This window comes from Calonectris borealis, chromosome 2, assembly GCF_964195595.1.
Source record: "Calonectris borealis chromosome 2, bCalBor7.hap1.2, whole genome shotgun sequence".
In the NCBI taxonomy this organism is placed as follows: Eukaryota; Metazoa; Chordata; class Aves; order Procellariiformes; family Procellariidae; genus Calonectris; species Calonectris borealis.
Window position 1 is genome coordinate 111,286,798 of NC_134313.1, and position 17,933 is coordinate 111,304,730.

Genomic DNA, 17,933 nt, shown 5'->3' on the forward strand with positions numbered 1-17,933 from the left:
CAATGTAAGAAGGACATCAAACTATTAGAGTGTGTCTGGAGGAGGGTGAGCAAGATGGTGAAAGATCTCGAGGGCAAGACTTATGAGGAGCAGCTGAGATCACTTGGTTTGTTCAGCTTCAAGAAGAGAAGGCTGAGGGGTCATCTCATCGCAGTCTACACCTTCCTCAAGGCGGGCAGCAGAGGGGGAGGTGCTGATCTCCTCCTTCTGGTGACCAGCGATAGGACACGAGGAAAAGGAATGAAGCTGGGTCAGGGGAAGTTCAGATTGGACATTAGGAAAAGGTTCTTCACTGAAAGGGTGAAGGCTGGAACAGGCTCCACAGGGAAGTGGCCATGGCACCAAGTCTGTCAGAGTGCAAGGAGCGTCTGGATGATGCTCTTAGTGATATGGTTTAGTGTTAGGTAGTCCTGCAAGGAGCAGGGAGTTGGACTCGATGATCCTTATGGGTCCCTTCCAGCTTGAGGTATTCTATGATTCTACAATCTGCAAATCTGTGAATCACTATTTGCTGATGCAATGCTTCTATGCCAAATTTTGTGTAAATTTGAACCAGAGGATATTTCTTCTTTTCTGGCAATATAGACACTTTATGCTGGTTTACCAACATATAACCTAGATTTTTCTTTTTTGTTTCAGATGAGATGCCTATTATGCTCTACTGAGCGTGCAATTTTAAAGTGTCTCTAAATGCTTGAAAATTAATTCAAAATGAGGGAATAACTGGAACAAGGCCAGTGGGACCACAGTTATGTCCGTTCTGTTACTAGTTTGCAACATGAATTGATGCAATTAACTGTTCCTTTTCCCTGGTCCCTATCTCTGCCTGTATGCTTCTTATTCTTCTTACATACCAGTCCTGGTATTACATGAAAATGTAACTTTCATTAAAAAATAAAGCCAAGTTTCTAATCCTTAAGTTCAAGGAGAGAAAAAAACTGAAAATATAATTCTACAGATATTCTATAAACCAGAATAGAAAAAAGGTAAACAAAAATGTTATGTTTGACACTAGTATTTTTAGATTACTATTTTTTTGGTTGGGGTTTTTTTTGAGCTTCTGAGTGACTCAGTATTTCCATTTAAGAAACTATGACTATTCTGAAGACACAATTTCCACCTTCGCTTACTGCAGCACGTACTTTAGACCATTTTTCCATTTTGTTTTCAGTCCTCCTGCTGTTGTTTCTGATAATCCCAAATGATTCAGCTTTATCTCACTAAATTCAAACTACTTTCGGTCTTCCACAATGCTCCCATTTTTTTGAGTGTTCTTCCAATCAGCAAAGCTGTTTGGAGAAAATGTCTTCATTTGCATTTATGGGACATAAAATGATGGAATATTTCTGTGTCTTAGTTTGATTCAGTCACCTCATACATTAATAACAGCAAAGTTAAGAAATTTCTGTGGTTATATTTTTTCCAAGGGATTCAGTGTATCTTGACTGTTTTCTTTTGCTTTTTAACAATAGTACTTTCACAGACCTAGGTTGGTTTGGATGTGTGTAAACACTTGTTTATAATAAAGAGCGGAGGAAATAGTAAAACATAGTCTAGTACATTTCAGAGTAGTTCTTCTATCATGACTTTTTTAGAGTGAAAAGATATTTCACCAGAGCTTTCTATTTGTTTAAAATATCCTTACTGGATTCATACTAAGCTCAGACAAGATTTACGCAGTTAAAACATTATTTTTGATTAACAAAGCTGAAATTTACATTTACATAAAGATATAATTCCGTGCTCTAATTTCCCATTAAGGAATACTTAGAATTGGTCCAGTATATTTATTTAACATTTTCTTTTAAATTCAGATTCTGATTTTTCTATTTCTTAATGAAAAGTCATAACTATTTCTGATGTGTCACTAGCATGTAACACTTGAACTGAAATAAGCTTTGCATTAAATTTCCATAAAGTAAAAAAGAAGTCAGTCAAGGACCTAGGTCTGCTAACATCATCAGAGTTTGAAGGACTAAATCCCTGTCTTGGTGGGCTGTTGGAGCTCAAATTTTAATGGAAACTTTCAGAATTTAAAAATGCGCTCAGTGCATTCATATTCACTGAAGCATTTAAGGTGTATAATTAATAGGGAGATATTTGGGAATGGCAGGATCCAAAGTTTTAATTTGGCACTTTTTAAATGAAAGCTAAGGTTACATATGCTGACTGTAGCTTTGGGTTACCCAAAGGTCAGCTGAGCATCAATAACTGACTATGTGCAATTTAACTCGCCTTCGCAAAGGCAAGGTAAGGCTTGGGGTGGCTGACCAATTTACTACTTGCAGTTTTCCCTCCCAGGCATGCTACAAAGATGGCTTTTTTGCTAACTGTTCAGCTTCTGAGCTGCCAGAGAATGCATCAGAGCATTTTAAGCCAAACAAACATAAGTTTTAGTTTACTTTAAATGTTGGCATGCAAAGGACAGCGATTTTTTTGCAAGCCAGTTCGAACCATGTGCAGCCAGACTGGTGAAGGCAACCACACGAGACCCAGCAATCCCCACCTGACATTGAGAGACTGCATTGTCTAAATACAGCGATCTCTGCTGCCATAACTATTTGTCCTACTTCTTCTTGATCTCAAATTTTTGTTTAGCCCCATCAGGCATAGTTTGGTCTTGATGTAGGGCACAGAAAACAGGCAAGTTTCAGATTCACAATGGATTTACTAGAGCTTAACAATCCGTTGCATGGTCCAAAAATGAGGCAAGGCTGAGTAACGCAAAAGTATTGTCACAAATAGTGCAATAGTACCAGCACCTAACATTGTTTAACTGTTTGGTAACCCATACATGCAGACCTGTGATACCACCATGAACACTGAAGTCAACATCAGTGTTTAATTGTGGACTATTAGAGGTTTTCTTCCACTTCTTTCCAAATTCTTCTGCAAGGTATTTCACCCTACCTGACCTTTCTCTTTTCTCCCATCCTATTCCTTCCATCATATTCTGTCCTTTGCCTTTCTTTTTCTCAAAGAGGACCACTTAGTAGAGGAATGTATGATTTCTCAGCATTTACATCTTTTCTCTTTCAGGCTGGCTTTAAGGCAAGCAGGTTCTTACAGATGTCACTGAGTCACAGGAGGTTTTCTTCTTTTTAAAGGTGAACTGAAGTAACATAATAGTTATTGCCATTGCACTGTTCATTCAGTTTATGTTGACTTGTTCAATTGTTTTTGAAAATTTGTCTTATTGCTCAGGGATATGCCATATAAAAGAGGGGCAGGTAATGAGTATCTTTTGATGCAGTATACTGAAATGCTCTGTTAGTTGATATTAGATTTCTTCTTGTTCAATTATAGGAATAAAATAAAATCCTGTTTACTTTACTTACAGAGTTTGAGAAGTCATTAAATGAACCTGGGTTTTCAGTGTTCTAAAGATAGCTTTTGGATAGTTTAAGTCTTTATTTAACTTGAATCTTAATTTTCTTTTTGCTTTTCAGAAAACTCATCATATCATTTTTATAGTAACTTTTCTGTTTAGAACAGCAGTCTAGGTCAATCTCATAAAATTATATTAAAACATAATGTCAAGTAGCTGAGTTTCTTTTGAGAAGACTTTGTTGAAAGAGGTACAGAACACAGAGTTTATAGAACTATAAAGAATCCAGCTGGCCATACTCAATGCAAAATGTAAAAATACATCTTCAAATTCAAAGTGTATATCTAACAGACAAATCCTTTAGGACAACCGAATTGGGATGCTTTTCTATTTTAAACATACTTTTATTATGACTTAATCAGAGCAATTTGCTTTCATAGTTACTGGAGCAGAGTTCTTTGGAAAACTGCAACTACTGTTCAATTATTTTTTGTCTGTCTGCATGACATTTTTCCATTTCATCAAGATTTTGACACAGGTCACTTAAAATCAATTGCAGAAATAGTTTTTAGCAACATGGTGCAGACGTTCATATGCTCATTTCCAACCTTTCCATTATTCTTCTATCTTTTAGATTGATTTAAAGTCAAATATGTTTATGTGTTTTATTGAATCAAGAGTTTAGTGGGAGTTGCTTGTGAAATAGAAGGCAGATTGAGAGCAAAGAGTTATCCATTCTGCTACTTCCAGCAAATGCAGCTAGGAATATTAATACTGGGTTTTTTTCAGGAGAAAACTACAGAAGGACTGAACAGATTATTGAATGGCAAATTAAGGTATCATGGCATCGTCAATCCAAATCTTGGAGGTGTACCCCAGAGCTGGTGGCCACACCTACATAAATCGTATGTAGCAAAAACAAAGCAATGTTTCACTTCCAAGAAATTACAAATTTCCACTTGAAGTATTACAATTTATCTATGAACCATTCAAAAATGTACGTTTATTATTGACTACTCATAACATGATAATGCCTAGAACGTCAAACCATGAACACAGTTTCCCTGCACGTGTTACAGAAAAATTGAATCACAGCAGAAAAGACAGCCTCTGCCACCAACAGCTCACTATTTTAATAAAAATGCTGAGGTTGATGGCAGCTCCTGAGCTACGTCGTCACAAGTACTCCACTCTAGGAAAATGGAAAGCAATTATTGCCCCAGATACATTTTGAATATAATTTTTCAGATCTTGATATTAGTCAGAAACTGCAGAAAATCCTAGTGCCTGATTTGTATCCCGTAAGTGAGTAGTTTATGACAACCAAAGCCAGCTTTTGAAAATAAGGAAGAGAAAAAATGCTTACAGAACCAGTGCAAATCATAGTCTCTTGAAAATGAAGTGCATTACGGCAGACATAAAAGAGCATGCTGTAGTAAGACAAGCTGTAATGAGTTCAGTGTGTTAGTATGTAAGTTATGAAAGATTTCTCTTCTTTAATACAACATTTTTCATTATCATTAGTCCTTGGGGTACACGCCAACCTTTCGCTGGTGAATGTAAATGACGGAAAGCCTCTAGGAAAGAAGGAATCACAGCTTTTTTCTTCTTGTTTTGAATTGTTGCATTACGCAGTTTTGCAAAGGGATAAGTCATTTGTATAACACTGATATCAAAGGCAGAGCTATACAGTTTCCTATGATACCACAAGCTGCAACCCCTACCAATTTTTGACTGAAAATTAAAATAATGCAAAATCAAATTTCTTTTCACAACAGCTACAGTCACACCTTCATAAATAATTGGATTTTTAAAAAAGAAGATTCAATATAGTTAAAGATTGTGATTTAAGGGTTGATGCAATAAAAATTACTCTTTGCAGATCTTATAAATGAAAAGGCAGATCAGAAAAACAGGGCTCTATTTTTCTCAGGAGCAGACATTTCAATTAATATATTCAACTAAAACTAATATTAGCAATAGAAAAGAAGAAACGTCACAGAAGATTTCTAAATCACCAGTGGCTCTGCACTGTTTGTCAATACTGTTCTGGCATTTTTGAAAAAGGAGCTCGTAAGGGTAAAACTACGACCTTAGAAACCACACTGTGTCCAAACATGGACCTAGTAGCCAAGCATCCAGCTCCATCTGCAAATATGTAACTGGTGTGGGAGGATGCTTTTGTGCCGAACAAACCCTTCCCTCAAGCAATTCATGATGATATGGTCAAGCTTCCTAACTCAGGATTTTCCTCACATGTATTGAAAGGATATTGCATCTAGCAAACAAATTTTGTTTCTATAAGCTTCAATTTATGTTGGAAAGGAAAAAAAAAAACACCACCACACAAAAAACTTTGACAGAAAAATTAGTAATATCACAGAAATAATTAACTGGAAAAATTGTTCTTCCTTTTTGTACAATTATTCCGAAGGAGAAAAGTATAAATTCTTACGAGTGAATCAGACTTTTTTTTTTAAAAAATAATTATTTGTAAGTTACCTTTAGGAGACACAATTGAAAAGGGTGAAAATAATTCTGTTTTCTTTTTTCCTTTTATTTTGAGAGAAGGACAAGGGTAAGCTACCAACTTAATGAAAATTTCATCACAACTTAGGAAAAAAAAAATTAGTTCTAATCTTGAAGCTATGGTATGCTTCATGAAACCATAATTTAGGAAATTACATTAGAATTAGCTGGAATCTGTTCTGAGTCAAAACCAAATTTGACTGCTAGATAAGATATCATTGTAAGCAATGTAAGCCATTAATTTTAACAATGGATTCTCATGACAGATTCCATTAAATTCTCCTAGAGAACTGGAATCTATTATACTTTATCTACCCTAAGAATATTTTCTTACAATCTTTACGATTGCCTCACTAATTCGTATCTATCCATGCTAACATTAGTAAACTTTTTTTTAATAAATCTGCAGAATTTGCATCTTTTGTGTCTTCAAATGCCTATCGAAAGCACTCAAATCAGAAAGATTTTTTGTAATCTCAGTTCTGTAGGCATAAACAGTCCCATTAAAGATAACAGGCTTTGTTAAAACTAATCCAGCACTGGATTGGATCTATGACTCAATTTTCTGTAATGTGAAATATACTCCCCCAACCTAACCATCTCCAAGAAAATAATCAGATATGACTTAACCCTTTTTGCCTGTATTTCTTTCTCTATGTTTTTTTTCTCCTAATTATCTTTCCAGGCCTTATTCCTTGTTTCCCAGTAAAAAAATAAAACAAAAGCAAATATACAATCAACAAAATAGTCAGTTGCCACTTTATTCCCTTTTACTTGTATGTTAAATGTTACTATTCCCTTGTCAGAATGACTTTTATCTAGCCCCAAAGTGCTGAAGCCTTGAGTGCTACCATGGGAAGTCAAGGAGAAATCATTAATATTTTCCTGGTTTCTGTCATTTTCTATAATTTAAAACATCAATTGATATTTTCACTGAGATGCTGAAAGCAGGATGTTTGAACAGTCCCAAGTTCTTACTGCAGACAACATTACCAGAAGACTGAAAGTTACTAAATTGCCCGGGAGCAGGAATCCCTGAGCTGCCCTGGCTTGTTGGTGGTTGAAAGAGTCTTCTCAAAGTATCAGTTTCGATTGGCCCTTTCCTTGCACTTTTTTCACACACTTTTCTTTTTTGGCCACTGTTAAGGGAAGGATCCTGGGCTAGAAGGACATTTGGTCTCAGTCAGTTTGGAGGTTCTTGTATTATATAGATGTTGCACAGCAGCTCATCACTTTTATGTAATGGCCCAGGCTTCCAAAAGGCCAGTAACAGTCCGACCTGCTGGCCTGATGGAAAACTTGCTGTTACTCTGCTATATCCAGGAAATACCCCGCTTTTTATGAAATTGTGGAGTATTTTGTACAGTGGATTCCCACTGACAGCAGTCTTGACTTTATTAACATGTCTGCCCCACAGACATCTGCACCACAGATCAGCCCATAACAAAACAGTGGGGGTGTGATCAGGAATCAGCAGCCAGAGTTCAGATGAAAGGGGCAGTTTGCATTTACTTAGACACTGGCAGGCTAGCAATAATTACATGTTGATCACAATGACAAGCTTTTCTCTGCAACTGTAAGACTGATTAACTTTTCACTCTCAAACAATCACAGAGGTTCTGATCTCATGACATCAGCCAATGCTTAATGGAAAAGGGGACAAAAAACACAGTGGTAGCAACAGGAAATACAGAAACAGAAAATTTAGGCTGGGTATTCAGTAGGATTACAGACACTGAAACCTGAAGAAGAAATTATTTGTCCTGCTGGCCTGACACAGTGAAAATTAAACAAGAGAAAAGATAGGTGTGTATACCAAAGAGGAAACTCCTTGACAAGCAGTAGTATAGGTGTGTTCATAGAGCTTTACCACCTTTTGATTATGCCATTGTAATCGGATTGTCTGATTACAGATGAAAGATACCACAACATTTATTTTCATTCTGTCAAACGAAGTAACACTTTAATACATGCAGACACATATACCCACACACTGTATTTAAATGCCTGCAATTTTATATTCTTTTCTGTTACCTTTTTAGAAAAAGGGATTTTTTTTTTTCTTTTACCTCAAACTCCTCAAACAGAAGCTTACTGACTGATCATCTTTCTTCTCTAATCTATCCACATTTAATAGTGCATCATTTACAGGAAGTTTTAGAACATTTTCAGTTGTGTAATAAAACTTTACTTGCCAGGCTACAGACAAAACGTATTCTTTCTTGAAAAAGATCCATGTGAATTCCGCTTGCCAGTTTTTAACTACTTCTGAGGTATAAACAGCACATTTGCCAGTAAACATAGTAGACTGAATCCCTAAGAGAACCTATTATAAGTGTATGCCACTCCAACAAAGAGAGAAACTAGACGGAGAGAGAAATCTGTAACTTTCATCAGCTGACCAGACCTACACTGAAGTCATAGTTAACATTAACAGCTGTCTAGCAAGAGACTTACTTGAATGTGGTGGTAGTATACTGGAAAAGCATTAATGGCTAGAACGAAGCAGGTCTCTCGCTGATTATCACTGAAGTGTCGAAATGGATGCGGCAGTTGAGCACAACTTTTTCACACGCACAACTGCTCCTACTTAAAAGCCCCTTTATTCAGAGGAACAGCTGGGCACAGTAGAAGGTACCACAGAAGCTGGCCACTGTGGTAGCCTCCAGAGCTGAGCCAGAGTCATACACCCTACCCAGGGAACTAGGTTCTTTACCAGAGCTACAAAGACAGCTTTTTTGGGCACAGTTAACATTAGAGAGTCCACCTGGGTATTTCTGAGAATAAATACTGTCACCTGTTTGCTCCTCTGCATGCCGTACATAGAAGATTTTGCACATGTACTTGACCAATAATCAGGACTGCACCAAACTTCATAACTGATTAATTTTATCAATTCCTCCTCCTAACAAACAAAGCCTACAAGAGCTCGCATCCGAGATAATTGTTTGGACTAAGAAAGAAGGATGATTGTGAACTCAGTTGGAAGCTAGGAAAGAAAACTTAAAACAAGCAAGAGTGAATGTAATTGGTGAAGTACATTTTAGGAAATTTGGCATTGAGTGGATACTCAAAATGAGTGTGTCCCAAACACTGAAAGGACATGGGAAAAAACCCAAACATCAGAAAAGTGTGATACTAGGAGAAGCTAAAAAGACGACTGCTCTAGTAAATTCAGTTATGCTGTGAACTACCTGATCACCTCTAACACATATAATCTCTTTTCTTCCAAGGAGTTGGAATTCTCTACAATATATTTGAAACCCAACTTTACACAGACAAAAGGATAACAACAAGGAAGTAAAGATACTTATTTCAGCATGAGTTAAAACTGTCCATTTTAGTAAAGGTTAACACCAAAACTTTGCCTTTAGATTTTACAAAGCTATAGTGTTTGAGTTCTTGCTACTTCTTAGGATTGTAGAAACTATCACCTTGTCTGAGGCTGTATGGAAATAATAGCAGAGAAAATAATACACACTTGGGTTATAATCTTTCTTTTGTAACTGGTACTGGTGCACAGTAAAACAGCATAACCTGAGTCCCTTTCAAAAGCACACAAAAGTCCATTTCAAGTCATCGTGAGTACTAAGAGGATGAAGGTACTGAGCAAACTCTGTCTGACATGGGTGTAGGCCTCATTATCAAACCTTCTATATCATTACAGCCAGAAACAAACCATACAGCAAGACTATTCTGCTCCCTTTATCATTTTTGTTTCTTTCTACTTTCCTGTCTCAATGGTGCATGCAATTTCCTTTCTTGTTATTGGTATGCAAATTCACCTGCTCCCAAAATAGTTCTCCTGAAAGACTGTTATTATGTTTGAAATGCAAGGTATGTACGCCCACTTGTCAACTGCGTGAACTAGCTGTGGCAATTATAAATTCCTCTGAAGGGCAACAAACATTTGCCATAAATGGAGACTGAATTAATTCAGGCATTTGCAAGATACAGATTGTGGTTAGCCTACCAGAAAAATTCATTCATCTGATATATACCACAAGCTTGCCATTCTCTTTTTCAGAGATGCTTCAAGACCCTTCGAATATGAACTCTTCTGGCAAACATCATCTGCCATACTCTCTCATGAGGATCCCACATGTCCTCTTTATTTTTTTTTTTTAATGTCCATCATCCCTCATATCTCATCCATCACATGACAAAAATGAGGGTTAGGACCTCCAGCCAGGAGACAAGAACATGCCAGCACACACACTTGTAAGACTTTCGCAACACAATCATTTGACAGCCTTATGCATGCCCCAGATGAGGGGAAAGGACGTTAGAGCTTAAAATCTGGTCACATGTGTACCCTGCTGCTTACATGAAGAGAAGGAGGGACCAGGACGCTTAAAAGTCTATGCAGCTCATAACCCAAATGTGAGCACCACTACGTTAGTTTTTAGGTATTTAGACACTCACAGTTCAGGGACAGATGGTTTCATAAAAAGTGAAAGGTGAAAGAGAGAAGTCCCAACTAAATAATTGTTGTCCAGTTATAGAGGAAATTCCGCTTCCATTAATATCAAGAAAGGTTCTGTCCATGTGAGCTACTGAACTGTTGCTGACTGCCTTCAGTTTCCAGCCGTTCTGGAAGGACTTCAGGATGGTCAACACCATGCAAAGATGAAAAACCTTATTAACACACTCTGGGCAAAGAATCCCATGGGGTACAAGGAGGTGCAGAGGAAAGAATTGTATTGAACTGACAAGACTGGATGCGTTAACTGTTTCAAGACGAAATCATATCTGATTTGTAATACATCCTACTGTATTACACGACCTCCACTGTCAGTGCAGTATAAGAACTCAGCTCTCAGGAGAAGATTGTGTCATATTGTGAACTGTGATGCTTTCCTCTTAGGCAGGCATCAAATGATCATTTCTGGTTTCCTCCTCTCCCGGACCCAGGTGATAAGCTTGTATTGGAAGAGCCAAGAAAGATGACACATTGAATAAACACATATGTACTTAGATCAAGGGAAGAATCCATTGCTGTGCATGGAACATGAGTGATAATGGAAAGGAACAGATATCCCGGAAAAAAATTTCACAGTTGTGGAAAACCTGTAATCGTTTTTCGTTGTGGTTCAATTTGGATGCAGAAGCAGACTGGCCCTGCTTTAGAGCTGCATAAACTTTGGCAGAGAGCTGTGGTGTTGTAACACTGTCCTTTGAATGTGTCCTGGTTTTGGCTGGGATAGAGTTAATTTTTTTCCTAGTAGCTGGTATAGTGCTGTGTTTTGGATTTAGTATGAGAATAATGTTGATAGCCACAACTAAAACATCAGTGTGTTAAGTAGTGCTTACGCTAGTCAAGGACTTTTCAGCTTCCCATTCTCTGTCAGGTGCACAAGAAGTTGGGAAGGAGCATAGCCAGAACAGCTAACCCAACTGGCCAACAGGGCATTCCATACCATATGATGTCATGGTCAGTATATAAACTAGGGGGAGTCGCCCAGGGAGCAATGATCGCTGCTTGGGGACTGGCTGGGCATCAGTCGGCGGGTGGTGAGCAACTGCATTGTGCATCACTCATTTTGTATATTCTATCATCAGTATTATTATTATTATTTTTCCTTCCTTTTCTGTTCTATTAAATTGTCTTTATCTCAATCCACGAATTCTACTTTTTTTTTTCCGATTCTCTCCCCCATCCCACCAGGAGCTGGGGGAGTGAGCAAGCAGCTGTGTGGTGTTTGGCTGCCTGCCGGGTTAAACCACAACAGTCCTTTTTGGCGCCCAACGTGAGGCACGAAGGGTTGACATAACAACAGATCTGACCAAAGCGTATTCAGGCAAATTTGTTATAAGCATTCATTATATTGGTTTAATAGTCACTGGTCACAATCTTGATTTATTGGCTCTCAAAGTTTTTGGGTTGGCTCTCAACATTGTGTTATGTAATACCTTACTTGCAGTATATGTTCCCTGTTCTGCTGTTTATCACCGCTCAGAGCTGGGTCAAGGTTATCATTTTGCTGCACTGTGTAACACTGTTTTATGAGATGATAAAATTATTGGTCGTGAGTCTAATCTGGTATTTGTACTCAGCACTGCCATCATCTCTGTACCTCAGGAGCCACCTCTCGGAAACTATTAATAATTACACTCTTCACCTTTTCTTCTCGGAGAACTAATCTACGGAGGAGACAGGGCGGACACTTTCCCTGACTCCTTCACCTTCCCTTTCGTATCTCCAGAAACTCCTCTTTCTTCTGTTCTCTTCATGCAGTCCTCCACAACAGTTCTTGAGAATTTTGAATATCCTTGGGATGTTCAAACAAGCATGTTCCTATTGCTATGTCTCCTGAATGTGGTTCAGGTCTTGTTTAGGGTTAAACAACTATTTAGGAATACCATCCAGAGATCAACCACGGTGACAGGCACTGTGGCTACTCAAACCCCCGCGACAGGCACTGCGGCTATTTCAACCCCCACGACAGGCACTGCAGCTACTCCACCCCCCCGGACAGGCACTGCAGCTGAACCAGAGAACCAAACCGTGCCAGTATCAGTCACCCCTATATACAAGAAGAAATACACAAGAAAATCAGCTCGTTTAGTAAGGGATGAAGATGAACCAGGGCCATCATGAGAACAGGAGAAGGAAGAGGCAGAACCCATAAATGAGATGATAACCACCTGATCGCTATCCCTGAGAGAGCTGCGAAATACGCTAAAAGATTTCAGTCATCATCCAGGCAAGCACATTGTTACCGGGCTGCTCCAATGCTGGGATAATGGGGCCAGAAGCCTGGAATTAGAGGGTAGGGAAGCCAAGCAGCTGGGATCCCTTTCTAGGGAAGAGGGCACTGACAAGGTGATTGAAAAAGGGGGACAAGCCCTCAGCCTCTGGAGGTGACTCCTGTCAGGTGTGAAGGAAAGGTATCCCTTCAAGGAAGATGTTATATGTCACCCAGGCAAGTGGACCATCATGGAGAGAGGTATCCAGTAGCTGAGGGAATTAGCCGTGCTGGAGATGATCTATAATGACCTGAGCAATGAGCTTACCAAGAGTTATCCAAGATTCCTACATAACACAACATTGAGAGCTGGGTTAAACCACAACAGAATGTTTCCTTAAATAGTTCATTTGATATTCTAGCTAATAGCTGGCAACAGACTGGAAATACTCACAAATACCTTTGCCTCGTAACAGTTGTAAAAAAAGGTCACCATCTTCACTATTAAAAAAAAAACACCAAAAAACAACAACAAAAAAAAACGAACAAAAAATCCCGCCTCACTCATTACTCAAATAGCCACTTCTAGCAGTAGTATGATATTAACCAAACTCCATAGCAAAAATAGGCAATAACCCTGAATCCTACTACTTGTTCCTCTGTTTCTAAGCGTGTGCACAGGTTGTGGATATCCAAATACTTGCAGAGGTAAATAGCACTTCCTCGTGTGATTAGCAGTAATACAGTCACCTAACCTGACAGGCACTGACTCCCAAAGCGCTATACATTCTTTACAATTGTCATCTGTACTTCTGGATGTGAACTGCAACAATCAAATGCTGATACCCTGAATAGAACTGGACAAAAAAGAAAGTTCATGAAAAATTAATTAGGCATACAGCCTTTGTTCAGACTAGCACAAAGACAAGACTGCCCATCTGCTTACTGTCATAGTCTAAAGTATGTGTCTGGAAACGCAAACAAGTCTATGGAACAGGTGAGTATACAGGTTGATTGAAAATATGGTCAATAAGTACAAACAGTTAAATTGTCAAACTGCTTAATACTGTGTTAAACAGTAAGTCATCAATCTTTCCACCTGCTAGGGCATCTAGCAAGAAATACTGGTATATCATAGGTTTGCGCAGTTACTGTGTTGTCCTTTTTCGAGCTACAGATACAAACAGCTCTGCCAAAGCTTCTAATTAGTAGTGTTCATGTTTGCAACAAGCACACATAAAACACCTATCACCTACATTAAAGTTTAAAAACATTTACTACAGATGCAAAGCTCATCAATTTCTTTAACCACCCCGAAAACACCTCTTACAAGTACTTTGGTATGCAACAGTTAGAAAATTAAGCTCTTGTGCTAATCAAAATTTTCTTAATCTTCATATTTGGGTGATCGTCATAATCAATCTACACAATCAAAAAATAATTGCTATACTCCTGTTTTTGGCTCAGTAAATGGAAATTGACCTAATTAATTCGGATTTTGAGTAGAATTTCTATAGCAAGTACTCCAGGTTTTTCTTATTGTGCTGTGATAAATACATCCATCTCAGTGCCCAATCTCTGCAATCATTTGACCAATGACTCCGGAACTTGGTTCTTGGTCTTTACTCATGGTCTTTGATCTACTTAAAACTTTGTTCAGTTTTTAACTTACTACATAATATGCACTGTGATTAAAAAAAAAAAATAGAAGAAAATAAAAGAAGGAAAAAAGGAAAGAAAAAGTAAAAAATAAAAAGAAGAAAGAAAAAGAAAAAAGGGAAAGAGGAAAGAAAAAAGAAATACCACTGTTTTGGGGAGATTATTGTTATAAAAAAGAACTCACTCTGACTTCTAAGTATACAGAGACTGCTCAAGTACATTTACCTTGACCATGACAAGGGCATTTTCTGAATGATGACTTCTGAAATGATCAGGGGCAGGGGAGTTGCTTAGTTTTGACAGTACCAGTATCTTCACAGAACAGAACTGGTTTCAATGTCTCTCTGTTTTTGCCTCAGTACATTACATTTTACCTAGTTATTCAACTGTCCCACAAAGAATTAAAAAAAAAGGCATGTTTTACCTTTCCTGTTTTTTGTTTTCTGAATATTTAAAACATCCCTGTTTGGGTTATAAATATTCATTTTCCCTTAAAAATCTTTAAAAGATCTTCAGATAGGAGTTGCTGTAGGAATCCAAAAAATTGCTATTAACAATTAAGCTATTTATTGTGGGAGAGAACTCCCACCATTTTAGTAACAGTATGAAGGAATGGGAAAAAGTATGAATCAGGAATGAATGGAAATAAAACAACGGAAAAATCACTTTAAAACCTTTTAAATTGTGTATCAGGTATAAGTTCATATTTACTATCCCAGTACCACGTGCAGTAATACTGCTGGTGGTATTTTGTTGGTATTATACTCTGGTATTTTGTTGTATAGTGCAAGTATTTTGGCAAGATTTTCTTCCACTGAATAGTATGCCCTGCCCTTACTAAATGTAAAGTAGGAGACTGGTACTTACTTATTTCAACAGCAGCAAGAAACTTTACAGTTGCTACAAATTCAGTTATGCTTTATACTACAGCAATAACAATTACAATTTGTGCACTCCTTCCCAAGAATTTCAAGAGATTGCTTGATCAAAGGGATTTGTTTTGTTTGTTTGGAGGATTTTTTTTTTTAATCCTATGTAATTAATTCTTAAACTAAGTCCTTGATGTAACTATGACCTTGGGAGCGGGGTTTTGGTTTAAGGAGTACTCCTACATATATTCAAACACCTGCATTACTGACGTAACTAATCTCATCATACAATTTTGCACAGGCATTGCATACCCAATAAATATAAGCTTTCCACTGATTTTAATGAAAAGTGGTCCAGTGGCACAGGCTAAAAGTTCTGTTTTGCTTGAAGTGATTATCCTTAGTTTAGCCCATGATTTATGCAAGAAAGGGATGAGAACTTATTTTAAACTTGTGCTGCGTTCCATATAATTTTATTTCATGTCTCTTCAAAGATGTTATTTTACCTTCAGTAATAGACTCCTAATGCAAAAAAATTATTATATGATACATATTACATATGTGATCTTTTGCAAAGTACTAATTTCCATAGTCTATCACAAACCTGCTTAGGGGTGATGGATGTATTTCCAGCTGAAAACAAGTGACTAGTAACAGAAGAAGTTACCAAATTAAGTCATGCAATGGTTTGAGGGGTTTCCTGGAAATGGATTTCAAAGGCAATGGGCTGAAACAATGAGTGATAGCAGTTGTGTGTATGTACATTTGCATGTATAGGAGGGAGTGCATGTATATTGACAATCAGAGAGAAGATGGAAAGCCAACAGGAAGTGAGAAATGTAATAACCTGGGGAGGCAGGCTTGGAAACCAGTCTCGTACATTTGCTCTGACCTGTGTTGGTGGAACTGATCACACAGAACTGCACCAAAAACCCCACGATATACCTAGCAAGATCCACTCTGACAAGGCTGCAAAGATCATTTAACACAAACCTGTCAAGTATACTGCATTCTGCAGACTCATACTGCTGAGTACCACCTTACAGATATACTTTGTACAACTGTGGCAGGTTGTGACAGCCTTCTCCTCTCTGGTATCTTCAAGCTAGTCACTACTGGTTACCCTCTTCTGTTACAGATGAGCTCACAGTATCTGCCCAGCTCCAACCATGGCATGAATGCGGGGTCACAGTGCTGCAGCTGGGCTACTGTGGAGGACTTAAAGTTCACAGATTCCTGCCTGCAGCACATATCCAACACGTCACATTAGCATTATGCAGCCCTTTCTTACCACATCTTCTGATGTGCCAGACACATACTGCCATTACATGTCCTGATGTGGATTCTCACCTGTCTGGTAGTAAGACAATTCAGAAGTCTGGTAGCTACAAGGGTCAGAAAGGCAGCAACTGAATAAAAGAATAATGTAAATGTAATTCAGTTGAAACTGCTACCAGAACTCTTAAGTTTAACAGTTCTTCTGCGTCTACAATACATCAGTTCTGGCTCTGTGTCTGTGATATAGCAGACAAAAGGCTTCACAAAAAAGGCTTAGGGTTGTTTTCTTTTTTAATTATTATTATTGTAAATGTTTAAAAAATAAAATAGCCTAAAGTAATTGCTCCTTGAGTCTGTCTGCAAAGTATGGGGTATGCAATACTATTAACCCGAAGTTAAAAGATAATAAGCGGACCCCAAGAATCAAGCAAATTAATAGAAAATTTTAAAAATAAACATGATCTCTTTTTACTTGTGTAGCCTGTCTGCTAGGCACTGATTTACAGTAATCTGTATTCAGACCTGCATCAGGTTTAGGTTCAGTTGCTATGGCTCCCTGCTTTAAGCTCTCCTTCCACATTCACCTCTCTCCCCCATAACCTTTTACGACAGATTTATTGTTAAAGAAATTAAATTTTGGTTTTCTGGAGGCTGAAGAATTGTCCAGTATTTAAAGCTCAGACAGGACTGTATGCAGAGAGGACAAGAGAACACACACTATGAGACCATTTGACAACCCTGGGTAAGCACTATACAGACCATTGCCCGAAGGGTACATACTGGCCCAATTTAGCTGTGGCTCCCATGCGGTGCGAGATGCATCTCCCTTCTCACCTTAGCTAAATCACTCTTGTGTTTAAACGTAACCACACTCCACCCCTCTGGCCTGAGGAGCGTTTGCCTCCCCCCGCTGTCCACTCCCACTGCTCCTGGGGAGTTTTGCCGTTGGCTTTAAAAAGCTGAAAATTTTACTTGATGATGTGTATTTCTTATGAGAGTTCTTGCAATAGTCAGATCTAAGAGAAGCAGTGAGATCAGCTAGCATTTAAATAAATATTGACAAAACTATTTGCCCATTGCTACCATTATGGTATATACCTACTGAATTTATTAGTTACAAAAGGTGCTCAGAAAATTTCATCCTTTCTATAAAATGTCAAAAGTTATCCACCAAGCCTAGCAGGGTATACTTTCACCTCTGTTGTGGAATTCTGTTTGTTGGTATAAAACCCATAAAAGAAATGGTAAGAGATATTGCACCTGATTCTCCATCCCATTACCTCTTTTTTAAAACCATAGAAATCAAAGGATAAAATAACTTAGAAGTAGCAGGATACCACAACAGCAACACTGTAATGGTGGAGTGATGTTGCAGCCTGCATTCACTGTGATTTAGGATACACCCTACAGATCTTTGGAAAAATTTATGGTAAAATAGGGGTTTTTTTTTCCATCCTACTGATAGTGATACACTAAATGGTAAGTTTAATCTACTCTCCCCTGGTAAATTTAATCTACTCTTTACCTGTTTCACTCTTGTTTTCTTAAGCCAACATTAATATACATATAGACATATGTATA